Source organism: Bombus flavifrons, chromosome 9 (assembly GCF_040668555.2).
Source record: "Bombus flavifrons isolate JBK064 chromosome 9, iyBomFlav1_principal, whole genome shotgun sequence".
In the NCBI taxonomy this organism is placed as follows: domain Eukaryota; kingdom Metazoa; phylum Arthropoda; class Insecta; order Hymenoptera; family Apidae; genus Bombus; species Bombus flavifrons.
In genome coordinates, this window is record NC_138450.1 from 12,798,158 (window position 1) to 12,817,889 (window position 19,732).

The 19,732-nt window shown below is 37.6% G+C and overlaps 1 protein-coding gene across 3 annotated transcripts in view; it reads right to left on the reverse strand.

The window, feature by feature from the left end:
- Positions 1 to 19,732, reverse strand: part of spri (Src homology 2 domain-containing protein sprint) — a 211,924-nt gene that overhangs the window by 148,887 nt on the left and 43,305 nt on the right. Inside the window, exon 1 of one of the 3 annotated variants that reach the window (XM_069120630.1) lies at positions 11,862 to 12,121. The exons of 1 other annotated variant lie outside the window; for it this stretch is intronic. The gene's annotated coding sequence lies outside the window, so the exon portion shown is untranslated. Of the gene's footprint in view, positions 1 to 892; positions 2,759 to 11,861; positions 12,122 to 19,732 lie in introns of those variants that run through there. One more of the 3 variants, XM_069120629.1, reaches the window with a different exon arrangement.

Genomic DNA, 19,732 nt, shown 5'->3' on the forward strand with positions numbered 1-19,732 from the left:
GTGAAATTGAATTTTCTACGGTCGCAAGCTCCCCCACACACGGGCCACATTTATTGTAAATTCACGTTTAACGTGGTTTACCTTTATCCATAGCCACTCGATGCTCCTTGACTGAGCTTTTCGGTCTCTAAATTCAATTCACTACACTTCATGGTGGATCGAGTACGAGGGGACAGGCCTAGCTGACAACAGCGAGCAAATTCTTCCGTGAAAACCTTGCCAACAATGCGGTAAATTATACTGCACATCCGTTAGATATCGGGGGTTACGCGGTCGAGATGCGATTAAGGGAATTCTAAATTCAGAACAACCACTTTATTCGATTTTCCGCCGATAAGAATTTTAACCATCCTGGATATCGCAAATATTTCGATTACGCCAGGTGAAAGATCTCAAGTCGGAAGATTCTTAACATTCAAATTTTAATATCCTTCGTTTTGGAATTTCTCGTATATAATTCTGATAAAAAAATAGCAAAACCGTAAAGAGAACGTATCTTTAAAATTATTAATATCTCAACTTTATGGATACTGACATTGATACTTGTTACACCAAACCATAGGTACAATAATAATAATAATAATAATAATAATAATAATAATAATAATAATAATAATAATAATAATAGTACTTTGTTATTTAACAATTGGTTGTACAGTATATCTGTACGATATTTATCTATATCGAATCTATTTCGGTCACTTCCAGTCTCTCCCTCTCTTTCTAACTTTAATCTCACTTTTTTTATCACTTTTTCTTTTCTACTCTAAATTATTTTCAAACCTCTGCTCTAGATTCTACTATCACCGCTCTTATCACTCCTCTATACTTTGCACAATATCTTCTTCCTATTCTATTCCTATCTACCCCTATCAATCTATTTCTTTTTTACCTTTCTCCTTTCTACTCTTCGTTCATCTGATATTTCTTCTTTTCTAGCCAATTCTTCGCTCTTCCTTCTCCATATAATTTCATTTGACCTTGCCAGGCTTACTTTTCCACTTGCGCTTACTACTTCTACCCAATGTGAATCTTTATTTCTCGTTATTCTGCACTTTCTTATCACACCTTTCCACTTTCATCTCACAACATAATTTACATTCTTCTTTGCATTCTTCCCAATATCTACATTCCCTTAATCATCGAAATCTCGCTCTTGCTTTTAATTCATTTCTATTCCTCTAACTTCTTTTGCTCATTTTGATTTTTTCGTGTCTGTCTCTCTTCCTCGTTGTTTCATATCCTTAGCTCTTTACTATTCCCAGATTTCCTCTCCATTTTCTATTCTCTTTGCGCGATCATCTCTGTATCTGATCATTCTCTTAGTTCTAAAAATCTCTTTCTACTTTTCTCTTTCTACTTTCATATTGCTATCTTTCGTTTCACTAGTATCCTCTTGCATTTCCATCTGGTTGAATCTTTCTCGGTGCTTCCCAACTTCTCTTCGTATTTTACTGGTCTCGCGCCTGTTTTTATTGCGAATTTTTCTCTCCTCCTTTGATTCCAGCGATACGTGGCTCGCTGAATCTTTTCTATCGTCGTATGCTTGTTTGTAAAAAGAAAAAAACGCTCCTAACTAGACTATCAAACAACTTTATCCTTAACTTCCAATCTTCCTTACATCTTCGTTCTCCTATGCTTCACGATTATGCTATTTTCCAAAATATCGTATTTCCTATTCTTGCTAAATCTTTTACATGTTTTTCGTCTGCGTTATTGATCCTAACTTTATACATGTAGAAGATTTGTGTAGGATGTTTGATGTTATGAGTTTTATTAAATGTTATTGCCTGTTGTTGAAATCGTCGAGTATATTTAAAATAATAAATTAGTATACAGACTATATTCGCTGAGACGCTCGTACAGTGTACAAGTCGTACAATAGGATCGCTAATCACTCGTTAATTAGATCGCTGATAATTCGTTGATAACTGGTTGATAACTGACTGTAACTCCGTTAATAACTGATTCGATCGCGATCGCGCCTGTTTATTTATACTCATCGGGGGAGAGTCTCATCGGAAAATTCGTCTTTGATCGACGGTTGCACGTAGCGGCGACATTGTTTTGCCCAGAATTTATTTATCGTTACGTTTCTTGCGTCAAGGCGGTGTCAATGTGCCGATGCAAAATAACAACACGAGTTGAATTGTCTTCTAACTCATGTGCCGCTACATACAGTTTCCTATATTGTTCGTATTCGATGTGTGTCTGTGCCTTCGAATTTCTCATAAACACAGAAAAATCCAAATTATTTCTTGCGCAAGAGAATACAGCTAATAACCTACAGATCCGAGATTCGAATGCAAATACGAGAAACAGCGATCGAAATGAACCGAATTCATCCGTCAATAACACGCGTTACATTTACCATTAATCTGCCCGATCGATCATGTGTCCCCGGGGATTCGAACGCATCTCCAGAGTGCTGTCCTGTCCGGTAATATCAATCTGCCACATTTTTTTCTTTCCATTCTACTCGTTTTACGCTCTAGGGACTGGAACCCTACGTGTCCGCAACGGACACTAATTTACGAGCAGCGTCACATTGAAAATTCATAATGGCCAAAAGTTGAAATTCCGCGGCTTTAATCAAGCCATCGACATTCATGGCTCGCCTTGACCCCTTGGGGGCTGCAACGGTTCTGTTACATCGCGCTGTTGGGATATAAACCGACCTTTCAGTCGTAAAACTCGAACGCGATCATCTTTTCGTTACTTTACTCGTACGCGTGATTTTTTCAATTCTTTTGTATCCTTCGATACTTGACAGATCTTGATCTTTTAGAGGGAAGAGTGAAAGTGAATTTCGCGCGAATCTCGTTAACACAAAACTACCCTAAAATGTTCGATTCTTTACTCGAGGTATCTTGAGATTTGAAACGAAAGAAAATTTACAAATTTGATTAGTTTCTTTCTGTCAGCGTTGTTTCAAATGTTTACTAGGCAGCCCGTGAATTGGAATTTAATGCCACCGTATAGGACAATTTATCCGACTCTCTGAATATTCTTTCAATGATATTTCATACTAAATGTCGATGTGAAAAATCGACAGACATAGTGCAACGTGCGTTATGCCACAATATTTCGTTTCGATATATTAAATCCAGACTTCTATTATAGTAGGATTTACTCGTACGCGTGATTTTTTTCAATTCTTTTATATCCTCCGATACTTGACAGATCTTGATCTTTTAGAAGGAAGAGTGAAAGTGAATTTCGTGCGTCAGATAATCGACCGAGGTGAATGGAAAGTGGACGGAAATTACATCTCGTTAACGCGAAACTACCCTAAAACGTTCGATTCTTTACTCGAGGTATCTTGAGATTTGAAACGAAAGAAACTTTACAAATTTGATTAGTTTCTTTCTGTCAGCGTTGTTTCAAATGTTTACTAAACAGCCCGTGAATTGGAATTTAATGCCACCGTATAGGACAATTTATCCGACTCTCTGAATATTCTTTCAATGATATTTCATACTAAATGTCGATGTGAAAAATCGACAGACATAGTGCAACGTGCGTTATGCCACAATATCTCGTTTCGATATATTAAATCCAGACTTCTATTATAGTAGGATTTACTCGTACGCGTGATTTTTTTCAATTCTTTTATATCCTCCGATACTTGACAGATCTTGATCTTTTAGAAGGAAGAGTGAAAGTGAATTTCGTGCGTGAGATAATCGACCGAGGTGAATGGAAAGTGGACGGAAATTACATCTCGTTAACGCGAAACTACCCTAAAACGTTCGATTCTTTACTCGAGGTATCTTGAGATTTGAAACGAAAGAAAATTTACAAATTTGATTAGTTTCTTTCTGTCAGCGTTGTTTCAAATGTTTACTAGGCAGCCCGTGAATTGGAATTTAATGCCACCGTATAGGACAATTCATCCGACTCTCTGAATATTCTTTCAATGATATTTCATACTAAATGTCGATGTGAAAAATCGACAGACATAGTGCAACGTGCGTTATGCCACAATTTCTCCTTTCCATATATTAAATGCAGACTTCTATTATAACAGGATTTATTCGTACGCGTGATTTTTTCAATTCTTTTGTATCGTTCGATACTTGACAGGTGCCAGGTGTAACACGTATCGCGCGTCCTTTGTAAGGGTGTTAAAATCTCGATAAAAAGAGAGGAATATTTCTTTGAAGAGAATAGAGACAAAGCGTTGATTCGTGAAAATATTGAAAAATAGAAAAGAATAGACATTTTGTTGAAAATGGCAACGGAGTCCGCGTCCGCCATCCATGTACAGATGCGCTAGTTACAGAAAATAGTAACCAGAAGATAGTTCTAGATATAGTCTATAGGTTTTTGTTTTTATCCCTAGTCCATTTAAGGAAGTGCAATAAAGGTTTTTCGGCTCAGAACGATGTGATAGATTCATCCAAAGAATAAAATATTGTGATCCTGCCTCTAAATACAGAAATAACAACACATTTTGATGCGACAAGTATTTTTGGAATATTTGAATATCTGTATTTTTCCAGTGTTCGATATTTTTAATACCTTCAGCAGCTTGTCTCGATCGCTTAAACCCTCGGAATCTGATTAAATTTCAAAAACGAAATTTACTTCCAGCCTCGTGGATTTAATTGACGAAATTGGAATGTTTTAATTACTTCGATAAATGATGTTACGATGCGAAGATCGATGATTCTTTTTGCGGAGGGCAGGCACGTTCCCATGAAACAGCTGAATGTAATCGTTCATTGGTAGTTGCAGTCATTGCCCTGATTGGTCTCGATTAAAATCGACTTGCGAAATCGTCCGAACGATCCACGCTGATGACATCAGACAGTTATAAGAAAGCCTACGACGAACGCGTTCGATGTAACACCAACGTGCTTTGCGCAAGGAAAGAATGAATAATTCACAGGGACTTACAACTAGAAGAAGAAAACCACGATGGTTAAATTATAATAAATTATTCGTTTATTTAGTGAAAATTTTTGGTGATTATTCGATAGACGTTATATTAAATAAATATTACTTTGTAATTGACATACCGATCAAATGAATTTTATAATTTAAACGATCGCGCGATTGATGTATTTTAATTGTTCAATAATCCGAACTATAATATCTGTATCACGTACTACGTGTCTCCGAAATTATTCTTTTCTATTTTTTCCCTTTTTAACACCGTGTACATAACCGATTTTCACATGCCGAAATGAAGTTGTCATACTGTTGCATGGATTACGTAATACAGCTAAAATTAGAGGTACAACGAAATTCCATTTATTTAAACGAAATTTTACTGTCCAAATATTCGTAAACATATTACCGAACTTATTACGCTTGATTAATAAAACGCGTACTTGCCTCTGTTACGTAACAAAGCGAACCACCCATTCACGGAATATTAACATATCGTACATTTGCAAAGTGACAATGACATAATGCAAAATTTCTAGTTTTCGTACTTGGACAGAAAAAGACCGTAGAGTTCCGTGTACTTTTTCTGGTAGAGTCTTCTAAGCGAACTTGAAATATTCACTACGCGAGGGCAGTTTGCTGCATCGTCAGAAAACCATAACAATTCGGAATATTCAAATTGCATAAAATTGCGATTTCTGAGTTATGTGATTGTTGCAGACAATGACTGATATTTTCTGTAATACTTACATCATCGATGAACGATATTGCTGCAACTCTTTCGATACTCGCTAATCGAAAAGAGAGCAGACGAATCTCTGTGATATGATAAAGTAACTTCTCGAATTCTTACAAACGTTATTTCTTTATCTACTCGACATTTCGCGACTAAAAATCTTGTTAATACTTTTACTTAATCCAAAGCTAAGAACGTAATTGACAGAACAGAGAACGTTTTTAAATACGCGAAGATTCTGATTTTGTTCCAATAGCTCTGTCATCGATCTGCAACACGTACTACTTAATTGAAAATGATCGTTCCTCGATGAAATTGTTTCAAACCTGAATTACTATTATGAAAGAAACGATCACAGCCAAACCGACTAAAAATCAATTCTACACCCTCGTTTATTTCCCCGCTGACTCTCGTTAATATTCACCGTGAAACTCATTTACCAAACACGTCAGAGTTCTGCGGCGTTCGCCACCTTCTCCGAAACCAAAAGAAAAGGAAAACGAAGGAGAATCGTCTGGCTCGGACGGGGTTGGGTCTTTATTTTCGTCTGGTCGGGGGATTTAATAAAGTCTGGAGCAGGTGTCATTGGCGAGACGCAAAAACGTCAAAAGTGGTAGCAGGCCGTGGAGGTTTCTCTGAAAACCCCAACGTGTCTCAACCCCCTACGGTTATTCTCGCGTTCGATTTCGTTCGACGAACAAAGCTGCAGACGATAGAACTGTCGATCAATCCTCCGCCGTAGACGTAATCTCGACATTTTTGCCTCGTTAGAAGTTACTGGGAGGCCGCGTCCAGGATTTCAACGAGAATTCGATGAGATCCGCGCGGGGGTGCGGCTGTGAAAAACGTTCAGACACGCGTCATTGTGCGCGTAAATGGGCGTTTCGCTGGTTCTCCGGCTCAGGTGGTACGTATGAGGATCTTAGAAAAGGGTATTTCAAAGTTTAAATTGAGGGTAGAAATTTGCAAGGTAGCTTCAATTGGTATGGTAATATCGGGAACGGGATTTGCAGTTAAGTGGCGGATTTATGGAAGATTGTAAAAAGAGGGCAATGATGAATTTCGATCTTGCTACGATATTAGGCGTTTTAGCGTTTTAAGAAACGGATCAGACGATTACTTGAGACGAAGGTGGTGGATGGCGAATTTTAATTGATACGATACCAAACGCGGTACTGTTTTTTGGAATTAAACAAGAAAGATATTTTGCAAGGTGGCGAAGAAAGAACGTCGATCGATTCCGCGTCAGTAGCGAGAACTCGAGTTAAACGATAGAAACATTTGCTAATCGATGTTTCCCAGTACAATGTCTTCGCGCAACGTTCTTTATTATCTTACGCTCTTTCCCAAACTAAAAACATTCCAAGACATCGATTGAAAAAATCTAATCGTAATTCAACGATTGTATGCGAAACTTTCTACCACATCAGATACACCGACCAGATACCAATCTCCATTATGCTGCCCGATAATCATATTCCACGATCCTGGCCAGAATATCCCCATCAACTTGAGAAATCACTTGCATGCGAAAAAAGAAAGCCCGCCCTCGATACATAGCTCGCAAGTTAATGCACTTACAGACGTCGAAAATACGAGTCCTCCGCTTGCTTCTCGAAGGGCGAATCTTCCGAGCTACGTACATCAAATGGAAACGCTATATTCCTCCTTCTTCGACGAGAAAGCTCGATGAAACTTCGGCATATCCAACAACGTGCAATTTTCATTGTCAAGCTGCGCGATCGTGTCACGACTTTGTTCCCAAACGCGAAAAATATCAAACTATCGCGACGAGTGACCTTGGCCAGGGAAATTTTCGCGTCGCAAACGCTATTAATGTGCAACGTCGGCGTCGAGATTCGATTCTAGGGACGAAGAAGGGTCGATTACATTATCCAGAGAGATATTAGAATCGCTGGATCCTCGATTCCTTGCAAAACTTTATGGAATATGGAATTTTGCGCTAAATTAGATTTCAAACACGAGGAATTAGCGACGATCTTCTGGAAAATTTGTTCGCTCTTCTTCCTTAACCCTTTGCGCTCCTATGTTGTTTTGTATTTATTTTCCTTCAGTCCCACCTTTTTTTGTGAAACGTGCGAAAGAAAAGCAGGATTACATCCTGGAAATTGTATCAAGATATATCATACGGTTAAAAATGACAAAATACAACAATAGTGTGAATAAAACTGGTATTTAAGTGAATTTGTTTCTTCCTTTATTTACTTAAATTGTCTTATTTTTTAGTTAAAGTATATTTCAAATAAAACACTTAAAAGCTTTGGGAGCTGCTGCTAACGAAATTGAAATAAAATTCGGAGTGCGAATAGTTAACCGTTTGAGTCCCAAGCAGCGCTGTTTAGATTTTGTATCGAAAAATCCCAGTACGTGTAAACGCTACGGACGACTTACGGTATTTTGAATTTCATTGTTATATTCCGAATAATTTTTATTCATCAAAACTCGAAATATTTATAAACTAATACTACGCATATACAGGGTGGTTGGTAACTGGTGATTTTACGCGAAAAAAGAAGTCGAAAATATAGAATAAAAATTTTTCGTTTGAGGCTTGGTTTTCGAGAAAATCGAGTTTGAATTTTTGCTCGGTACGCGTGTACTTTATCACGTCTCGTTATAACGAATCTCCCTGTAGATCGTTGTTTCGATTGACGTTATTTTTTTAAATTTTTAAATTTTTATTCTATATTTTCGACTTCTTTTTTCGCGTGGAATCACCTTTCCGCTTGTACCACCAGTTACCAACCACCCTGTAGATGTATTTCATAAAGTGACAAATATGACGAGTGCTATTGAGCCGCTTGTTTCTCTTCGCAATCGATCAAGACAAGCGTTATAGCGCTGTTCGAGATTTTTCGACCTTATTTTTTCAATGATCCCTGGGACTCAAACGGTTAAAATGATACTCTATACGTCGGATATTACATTACGTATCGGAATATGTGATTTCGATTTGAATTCGAACTTAGTCGCATCCTGTTTCTCAATTTTGTCTCGTCACGCGCTCGTGTAGTTTCTGAAAATTTTCTACGAAACGTCTCTCTTCCCTTTACTTTTTCGGATCTAATAACAAAGTTTGAAACTCTTACGCGTCTAAGTTTCTAAAGTCCTTCTGAAATGTTTACAAAGTTTAAGAGGTTTTTATCCTGGTTTCAGAGAATTCCTACTCGCGTGTGTTAAAAGCGTGTTTCTATGAGAAAAAGGATATGACGGAAACACGATGAACGATCGCGCTTTGAAATTAGCCTAAATTGGCTGAACGGTTGAACCCGCATACACCCGTATGTTCGTCGATGGAAACGAGGTTTGACACGCGTCTCGTCTTTCTTCTTCTTTTTCTTCTTCTTCTCCTTCTTCTTCTTCTTCTTCTTCTTCTTCTTCTGTATCAGAGAACTTTCAGAAGTTCTTAGACAATGGTCGACCGCCAAATGCTTTCAAATTTTCCTCAACCAAATTAGAAGTTTGCTTGTCGGAATATTACAGAGGCAGCTACTATTTATCGTTTTATTTATTCTCGAAGGAAAGTATCTCAACGAATTACGATGGAGATGAAAAGAAACTTTCTGAAGATTATTTTCCTCGTTGGAATATCACAACAGTGCTATTTATTTTTTCGCTCGATCTAAATGGAATTTTCAGTTTCAAAGAATTCGAAGGATCTAACGATTCTTCTGACAAAAATTCTAAAATTATCATCGATGAAAAAAGAAATTAAAAATGCATAGGAAACGTAGAAGAAAATATTCCCAACATATTCGTTGACTATTATTGTTAGCGAAAAATATTGAATTCTACAGAAAATCGGCCTCTTATTTCTTAGAAGGAACTTGCTAGAAGAAAATGCAGACGCAAGTCGATCGTTTCGAAACGCCAATCGACCAACTGAATAACATGAAACGGATCGTACGGTCAGCCTGGATGGATCCCGAACCGCATGATCGCAGTGTTTGGTAAACGGTGAGTGTTGATGTAAATTACTATTAATGAAACGAGACGTAACGGTGCAGCATCTAAATTGAAGCAATACGGTTTCTTTATCGTGTGCTGGACGAAAGGGGGAACAGGCAGAGGAGACAGACGAAGCTAAGTAGGCAGTCAGACAGAGTGTTGGTGTGTGAAACGATAAGTTAGCGAGCAACAAGCCCGAATACACTTTTAAAACACGCGTTCCCTTGCCTTACTCGCGTATACACTGGGTGATCTTAAATAAAGCGATCGAACATTTCTATTTAAACTTTGCTGCAATTTACGAATTCGTGTTTCAATTACGAATCTTACTGCAATCCCGCTATTCTCCCAACCAGTGAAAGTTTTGATGTTTGGAGGAAAATATTTGCGTATAATTCAATTATAAAATCAACTACATAACGCTGATATTACACGAAAGCGATCAGGCGAGCGCGAGAGTAGTAGAACGGTGAAAGTCTGCTGGAAATTTGCAGACACACTTCGTGAAACGTATTTGAATGATAAATAGACTGTTGATATTTATGCAAATTCGTATGTTGACAAATATTCTTAAAGAAATGGAACCATTGCGAAAAATTGCTTCACCTACTGTTTTCATATCGTGAAAGTACTATCAGGTTGTCCGAAAAGTGTCTTTCTTTTACAGACACGTCTCTTACAACGACGTATCTTTGTACAAACATGAAACCTAATCTGTCGAACGTTGTGATATTTTATTTCGATAGAACAAAATAGATCATACGTAATTCGATAAAATAATAAAACAGAAAATGTTGTGCATACTTTATTTCCTTACAAGACGAAAGAAACTTTTCGGACGACCTAATATATTTTGCAGATTTTATACGTTTTTGCATATTATGTGCATTTTCGCATCTTCAGATTTCCTAATAATAAAAACTGAAAAAAATCCACGGTTTAATGTTTCGATTTAAACTTCAAGATTGTTACATTTTTTACAACTTACAGCTATTAACTTGTCCACTGACTAATTGTTATTCGTCGACAAATTACGGTGCAGAGGAATTCATAAAATAAAAAGACAGACGAAGGAAACGAGTTTTTTTGACTATCTCTATCAACCATCCTTGTTCGTTTCAAGCCTACATTCTCAAGAACCTTCTCGGGAACATTTCTCGAGCTCTAAAAACTTGTAACTCGCGTTACACGCGAAACACGCGTCTACCTATCGCCAAATCGATCTGTATTTCGCACCCGGAGTCTGCGAGCGATTCGTCATTCGCGAGACGCGAGCAATCAGCGTAATTGGCGCCGGGAACTTGAACCGAGAAAGAACAAAAGGCTAACCGTACATCGTACTCTGGCAATAAATAATCAACGATACGAATCGCGGCTGTCCACGAATTCAAAAACCCTGGAAAACCGAGTGGACACGCGTCTCGCGTCTTCTTCTCGTCGAAGAACGAAGGAAGGAATTCCCTGCACGCATCGGCCGTAGTTCCTGCTCCGTTGAATGAATCGTTCCCTTAGTTATGGCAGGCAAAAAAAGGAAAAAAAATACGCAGACGTGCAGCACCTCGAATTATAGTTACGGTGCCAGCGTACGATGAATCACCGTGCGACCGCGAGTTTTTGAAAGTTCCTGTGAACCGTCGACGATTATTCCTTTTCAAACCCACGCTAATGCCATTTTGTCCATTATTATTGTCCGTATATCTAATACGAGTGTTTCAAATATGTAACGGATAAAACTTTATTATCATATGGATAATAGATAATAAAATAAATATTCTCACGAACAACAAAGTATGCCTATTTAAAGGCAAACAATATTTTTCATTAACCATATATTTCTTCTATATTCTCTGTTATGTCCTAGGTTTATTTTTAATCAAAAATACAAATATATATATTATAACACGATATATATTAGGTTGTCCGAAAAGTGTCTTTTACAGATACGTCTTTTACAACGATGCATATTTATACAAATACGAAACCTAATCTGTCGAATACTGTGGTCTTTATTTTGATAGAACAAAATGGATCATACGTAATTCGATAAAATAATAAAACAGAAAATGTTGTGCATACTTTATTTCCTTACAAGACGAAAGAAACTTTTCGGACGACCTAATACGATATATAAACACGTGTAGAGTTTATATGGAAATGTAGAAATACCAAATATATAGCACAAAAGAGATTAAAAAGATACAAATGTAGAATCAATTACTAAATTAGAAAAAAACAAATGATTAAATTATTCTCAACGTACCTAGAGCACACGTGCATCAACAGCCACGCTCTCGATCAACGAAAAGTTCCCCAAAAAAATCTCTAATGGCTGGAACACCGAGGCACGCGTAGAAGATAAAAAAAAAAGGAAAAAGAAACGGCACAGAAATTAGAAACGACGGGGTGGAACGCGTTTTTCCGTTTGTTCACGTGGCGAGACACCGAAGACGCGCGCCGCTTCACACTTGTCAAAGTACGCGCGTCGCCGACTTCGCTCGAGCACGGCCACCGAGACACTGAACCACAGTCCTTGCCCTCGAAAACGCTCAGGTGGCCCGTCTGCAATGTAAACAGGGAGGCCTTGTTGCGATCCACATCGTTCTCCGTTTTCTTTTCATTCCCCTAATTTCTCATCTTTTCAAAAAATCTTCCACCATTTACATTTTCGACGTGGCGGTATAACGTACGGCTATACTCCTTGACCTCTTTCCTTTGATCGCCAGCTTTTTTCACACAAGTACATTCCGTTGGTGCAAGAGTCGATTAGAATGGGGAAGGTGATCGAGTTTCTTTTAGAAGGAAGAGTGAAAGTGAATTTCGTGCGTGAGATAATCGACCGAGGTGAATGGAAAGTGGACGGAAATTACATCTCGTTAACGCGAAACTACCCTAAAACGTTCGATTCTTTACTCGAGGTATCTTGAGATTTGAAACGAAAGAAAATTTTCAAATTTGATTAGTTTCTTTCTGTCAACGTTGTTTCAAATGTTTACTAAACAGCCCGTGAATTGGAATTTAATGCCACTGTATAGGACAATTTATCCGACTCTCTGAATATTCTTTCAATGATATTTCATACGAAATGTCGATGTGAAAAATCGACAGACATAGTGCAACGTGCGTTATGCCACAATTTCTCGTTTCGATATATTAAATCCAGACTTCTATTATAGTAGGATTTACTCGTACGCGTGATTTTTTCAATTCTTTTGTATCGTTCGATACTTGACAGATCTTGATCTTTTAGAAGGAAGAGTGAAAGTGAATTTCGTGCGTGAGATAATAGACCGAGGTGAATGGAAAGTGGACGGAAATTACATCTCGTTAACGCGAAACTACCCTAAAACGTTCGATTCTTTACTCGAGGTATCTTGAGATTTGAAACGAAAGAAAATTTTCAAATTTGATTAGTTTCTTTCTGTCAACGTTGTTTCAAATGTTTACTAGGCAGCCCGTGAATTGAAATTTAATGCCACCGTATAGGACAATTTATCCGACTCTCTGAATATTCTTTCAATGATATTTCATACTAAATGTCGATGTGAAAAATCGACAGACATAGTGCAACGTGCGTTATGCCACAATATCTCGTTTCGATATATTAAATCCAGACTTCTATTATAGCAGGATATCGCTTTATACGTTTCGTACAAACGCTAGTAAATGTTACGTTAATAAAATTACATTTTTCAAGCGACTCTACTCTTACTCGTTTTCACGTTACGGTATGCGATTCTTCGCTATAGTATTAACAGGATTACGCGTGGGTGTAGTATCCCAAAGTTAATAGGAAGTAGAGAATGGATATTTTAAGTGGCAGAAAATAATATTCTTTTGAACGACGTGTCAACTGGTAAACGATATAAATTCGAAGGGTCCTCCTCGGTAAACGTCCTCGTCGCCACTAATTTATACAGAGGACATAAAATATGGCGTTTGAAAATGATGTACCGGGTATAGTTTGTAGGAAATAATATTCACAAATTCACTTTGACACAATTACCAACTCACTGAATATTCCTTATTACAATTATCTATTATTATAACAATCAATGCACTAATGAAATATCGTATGCAAACAATTCTCTCTACTTTATTTTATAAATAATATTCATCGGAAACACAATTGGAAAACGTATTAATTACCTATACTGACAATGAATAATTCATCACTGAAAAATCCAAAACACCAAGGTCACTAAAATTACCTATACGACAATTACATTCATTTCCTCGTCTCTCGATTGTTCTAATTAAGGATCACGATATATTAAGAGTAATAATCGTTGCAAGGAATAAAAGAAAGAGAAGAGAAAATCACTGAGAAAAGAATGGAAAGAGGCGCGAATTATAGAACGTCGCGGCGTCGATCCGGACGAATTTAACGATGCGCCAGGGAAGAAGACGACCAGAGAAAGACTCCAGCACCACTGGTTGCGGCATTAACATCATCATCGCCATCAACCTCCTCTTCGTCACCACCACCACCAAGCATTTGCCAGCGGTACTGGCAGCGGCGCTGACAACGGTGCCCTTAAAGCCTGTCTACTTTCACGCAGCTCGTGCGTACGACCTACTCGAGCGTAAACAGTAATAATTTGTTGTTTCGTGGTTGTTAAACTCTGCCGAGAGGCGTAAACGAGAATGCGGAGTACGTGAGAATAAGAAACGAGGATATGGCGATGGCAAAATAGGAGTATCACGAGGCGGAATAATTTCGTATGGTTGGAAATGCGTTCGCCGTTTTCTATTAATAAGTTAGCAGTCAGTGATACACAGTCTTCGAGTTATTTAGAATGGTCGTAAGATCGTGGTTACGGGGTAGATGATCGATGGGAAATAATTAAGGAAGTTAAGGAAGTTATCGACGTAGCATTGAATCGAGTAGAAATTGTTCGACGTAGGTTGCCGTTTCGTAAGATTACGAATACTACGAACTTTCAATCGGCTTGTTAATTGATTTCTAGGTTTTCTTATTAAAGAGGGGGGAAAATTAAATAGTCGTTAAAAAATCGTCCATCTTCCATCTTGAATTCCGTCTTGAGAGAGTAAAAGTCGGAGCAAAATTTCGCACGGCGGGGTAACTTTTGTCGCGTCACCTTACCGCGAGATTCGATGCGGACAGCCCGCGTGGAACATCAAAAATATAGAGGAAAGATGGTTGGAAAGAGAGACAGGCAGAGGGACTCGCGTTTCGCCGGCCGCTGAATCATGCAGCTAAAATATACCGAGTGTACGTTTCGTACTCTCCGACATGGGTACGTAGTCATTGAAAAAAGGAACGAACAGAGTTCCAGCTGTTTATTAATAAACGAGCCTTGCGGTTGAAGCTGTTCGCCGCCGTACAAGAAGAAGATCAGCCATGCAACAGGGAATAAAATCGTGCAGAGAGAAATTCTCGTAACGAACGAGGAACCAACACTACGAACGTGATTGATCGTGCTACGAGAATGGATGGTTTTATGTTCGAATTAAAAACGCTAACTCCGGATTGGTTGCGATTTTTACTCGTTTTCGTGGCTCGATGATGAAAAGAAAGACACGTATAAAGGAAATTTTATCGCAAAATCTTCTTTCAACGTGTTAGTTTCGCCTCTGACTATCGAAACGGAGCTCGAATTTTTGTACGACTAAGGAAAAGAAAAAAAAGAAAAGTAATGGTTCTTTGAAAGTGAGATTGCGTAACGATGACAGGCGAGTAGTTATCTTTATAAATTTCTATCTTATTGAGAGGAGAATTTTATCGTTCCAAATGCGACTCAGGTTTCTTCCCAGCAATTCTAAAAGACGTTATTTACAAAACAGCTGAAAGAAAATTAAAGAAAGGAAACATCTACGTGAAAATGTAACGGTGATTGTTTGATTTAGAGAAACAGATGATTTGTGGGAACACTTGAAAGAAGGATTGCGGCAAGTTCCAAATATATCGCTAATTAAGTGCAAAAAGAAAAAAAAAAGAAAGACAGTAATTGTAATCGCAGTTTCCATCGGGCGTCTTTGTTCCTTTGTTCGCAGAATTATTTACAATTAAGGAAATTACGACATCGTAAGGACATGTATCGCATGATCTTTGTAATTTCCTGAAAAATGTTTAAAAAGTTTGAGGTGTAATATTATTAAAAAATATCAGAATAATTATTATCGTACTGTTAATATATATTGCGATATTTTTCAGCGTTTCTAATGGAAACAATGGGATTCCAAACAATGGAATAAAACAGAAAAGCATTATTTTACAAATTATATATCGATCGTCTGGTTTAATTACAGAGATGCTTAAAATGTCTGTTATATAGACGCAAATTACTAACAAAATTGTTCGATCGGTTACATCACTCGGGAAAGATCGTTTTCGTCGAAATTGCTCGTTAATTAATAAAATGAAGCAATACTATTATCATTAACCGTGCTATCGTGTACGAGTAACTACATGTTACTCCGAATGCTTATTACACGTTGCCGAAGAGCGTATTATGGTTGCGTAATCCATTGACAAAGTAATATTTTACCTACGACCAATCACTGTATTGCGTAATGGAGTGTAATATATATCGTCCTAAACTCTTAAACATTGTTTGTCCGTTTCTTCGTTCTATCTTCGTTATCGCTAAAGTGACAGAAAAGTCGTTTAAAAAATTGTAAATGAAGTATATCGTTAAAAATTCGTATTCGATGATACCTCGTAATCAAAATGTTCTCTTTCCTATAAAACTTTCAAACATACAGAAAAGTTTAATTACGAGGGAAATACAGTTTAATACAAAAATGTGCAATCGGGAAAATTTTTACGACTAAAGAAACAAAATTTGAGATTGACAACTATCGGAGAAAATTTCATTCAAACGTTTCAATTAACGTTCCATCGATCATGTTTGTCATATCGATCCTTTTTTTAGTCTCGTGTTAGAAGGATTTTTCGATTAAGAAATGGTCCATCTAACAGATTCAACTGTAATTTATCCTGTCGATAAATTCTACCTGCCTGAACCTAACATCCCGGAAGACTACCGTCTACGCTCTGTCATAAATTAGGTCCAACGAATGACTCAATTTGATCAGGAAAGGTAAAAGCCGGCTCGTGAACGCGTAATACGGTTACGCCTGTGCAGTCGACAGCAATTAAATCAAAAAACGATCCGCCGTCGCTAATTGCCGAGTGTCAGGCTTCATTACGGGTCACCTTTGTTCTCCCCATCCAGTGCAATCCCCTTTATTTGAATGAAGCGTAATCGATTGGTCGTAATATCGCGAGGACTCCGCGGCCTAACGCAATCAAAGTCCCTCCTCTGGCTATAATTTATATAAATCGACACGACTGTTAGCATAATTAGATATCAGGAAGGAATTGTCGAATCTGTGTAAACGTTTGTTTATAGCAGTAGAGCTTATATCAACGACAGACTGTGAATATCTATGCCAACTTATAAATTGGATAAATCAGATTTATACGTAGATTAGGTATAGCAATTATACCTAATATTATAAGCAATAATAGTTTCTAAATTAAATTCAGAGATATGGATTAGACGGGAATATAAAATGACAAAAAGCGATTGATGAAAATTGTTGTTATTTCTGTATTCAGAGGTAGGATCATAATAGCTATTATTTTATTCTTTGAATAAATCTATCACACCGTTCTCGGCCGAGAAACCTTTATTGTACTTTCTTACATGGACTAGGGATAAAAACAAAAGAACGTCTTAAATCTATCGATTGTATCTAGAATTTCTAGTTACTATTTATTGTAACTAGCGCATCTGCATATGGATGGCGAGCACGAACTCACGTTGTCATTTTCAACAAAAATAATTCTGAATGAAAATCGTCGTAAACGCCATATATGTATTAGGTTGTCCGAAAAGTGTCTTTCTTTCGCAAACGTGTTTTTTCGAACAATGCACCTTCACAGAAACGTGAAAGCAAGTCTGTGAAATCTCGCGATGTTTATCTCAACAGAACAAAATGGATCGTAGGTAATTCGATAAAATAATATAAAAGAAAAAACGTTGTGCGTTTATTATTTCCTCATAAAACGAAAGAAACTTTTCGGACAACCTAATATATGCCACGTATTCACGTTCCATCGTGTTTCCATGATATTTACCGTGCGTTTGGACTCGTTTCGATGGAAGCAGAGCGTTATGCAATTTGTTAACACGCAGATAGGCCGTATAATTTCTAAGCGTGAAACTCGCCGAGTCATGCGGGGTTAGGTTGGGGTTAGACCTGGTTCGAGATTCGAAGTGCAGTTTGTTTAATAGGAAAATATACGATTGTTGGTCAAAAAATCGGTCGAAGAGGGAAGCGTGGCTTCGCGGCGAAGATTATTTCGAGAGCAACGATTTCTGTTTGTTTATCGTCAAATGGACGTGGCTCGCTACGAAACTCACAGGAAGCGGATACGATTAGCTCTGTTCGCGTGTGTGTCAGCGCTCGAGAAAATAGACAGCGATACCGCGAGTCCAATCCATTTTCTTTTCTAACTGGTTTCCTACTTTTCTGTTAGAAATATTTTAACATAGGAGAAACTCATTATCAATTATCGACGTTTATGTCGATTTTTCACAATTTATCGATTCGAAGCAAATACGTGGATCGTTCGATTATTCGAAGAAGAGGACAAATTTGCATGAGAGGAAGCAAGAAATTTTGCAGGACTAGATACGTGACACGATGACGAGAAATTGCAAACTACCTTGTTAGAACGCGTGCGATAAATTTGTTTATCGTAAAGTTTGGGCTAAGAATAACGACAATTGCAGTTAGCAATAGGCATATTTGTAAAAATTCGTAAAATTATAGATACAAACGTCGTGGAACTGGAGCTGAGACTAAGAATAAGTGCACTTAGAAACCGATTTCTAATATTTGTAACATTTACGGCAGGTATACTACTAAAATATGAGATAAAAATAAGCGCATATGGAGTTAGAGAAATAGTAAACGATCTTTCGAGATTAATGATATCATCACGTTATACAATATCTTGTATGGACTATACCGGAGACATAATACGATGGTTCAGGGGAATTGCTGATCCTCGAAAATGGTCGAAGATCGTTTCGAGAATCCTAAATCTCCGTTAGTAACCGGAGAAAACGCTGATCCTGAAAATTTCTTGATGGTCGTTCCAACAACCCTAAATCTTTGTTAGTGGTCTAGAAAACTGCTGAACTTTACAATCTGCTGGTAACCCCTACCAGAATTTTAAGAGATATCACTTACATCTTTCAATAAATTGACACCATTGTTTATCAACTGTAAGAAATTCATGTTACAAATACAAAGAACACCCAAATTTATTTCACATCTCGATTGGCTTTGTATATCGCGCACTTTCTTCGACAAATGAAACTTGCAATCTCTGAGCAGCAATTAGTTTTATTTCATACGTATCGTATAAATAACTTCTTGTTCATAATAAATTTTTCCTTGCAAAAATTTCAATTTCCCGCAACGTCCTATCTATAGTCTCGACAAGTTAGGAAAAAATAACATTTTTCCTACTCAAACTGAAACGGAGAATCCACATTGTTCGGAGTGAAAATAGAGCTTGGAACTGGAACGATCGCACGAACCGGTAACACGACTTATTCTTTCCATCGGTTTAACATCGCAACAGGAATCGGTAGATTAAACGTTGTGCCCGCGATAGAGGGGAAACGAGTTTGTGAGTCACATCGTGTGCCGGAAGTGTGGCGATATCTCCAGGGCCCGACCTTTTTCGCCCCTTCTCCCTTCTATCGGTGAACATCGCGTCGAGGTCATCGAAAACGTCTTCGCGAACTATAATCTCGATTACAAATCGAAACCATATGAACGCTGGCTAGCTACGAAAAGTATCGGTACTACGCTATTGTAATTATTATACCGTGTATATACTAATTAATCAGGTACAAATATATCCGTATAGTTTAATACTCTATGACTATAAAAATTGTCATAGCATTGAAACGAAGCATAGAACTTAATACGAAGAAACTGTTGATTGAAAAATAAGGCTATGTGCCAATATCTTTTGTAAGCAGCGTGTGTATCAATTCGTATATCGGGCCAGGCACATACATCCGCTTTTATCGTTACGGATCACGCTATCGTATAAAATCGATATATATTTTTCAAAGAAAG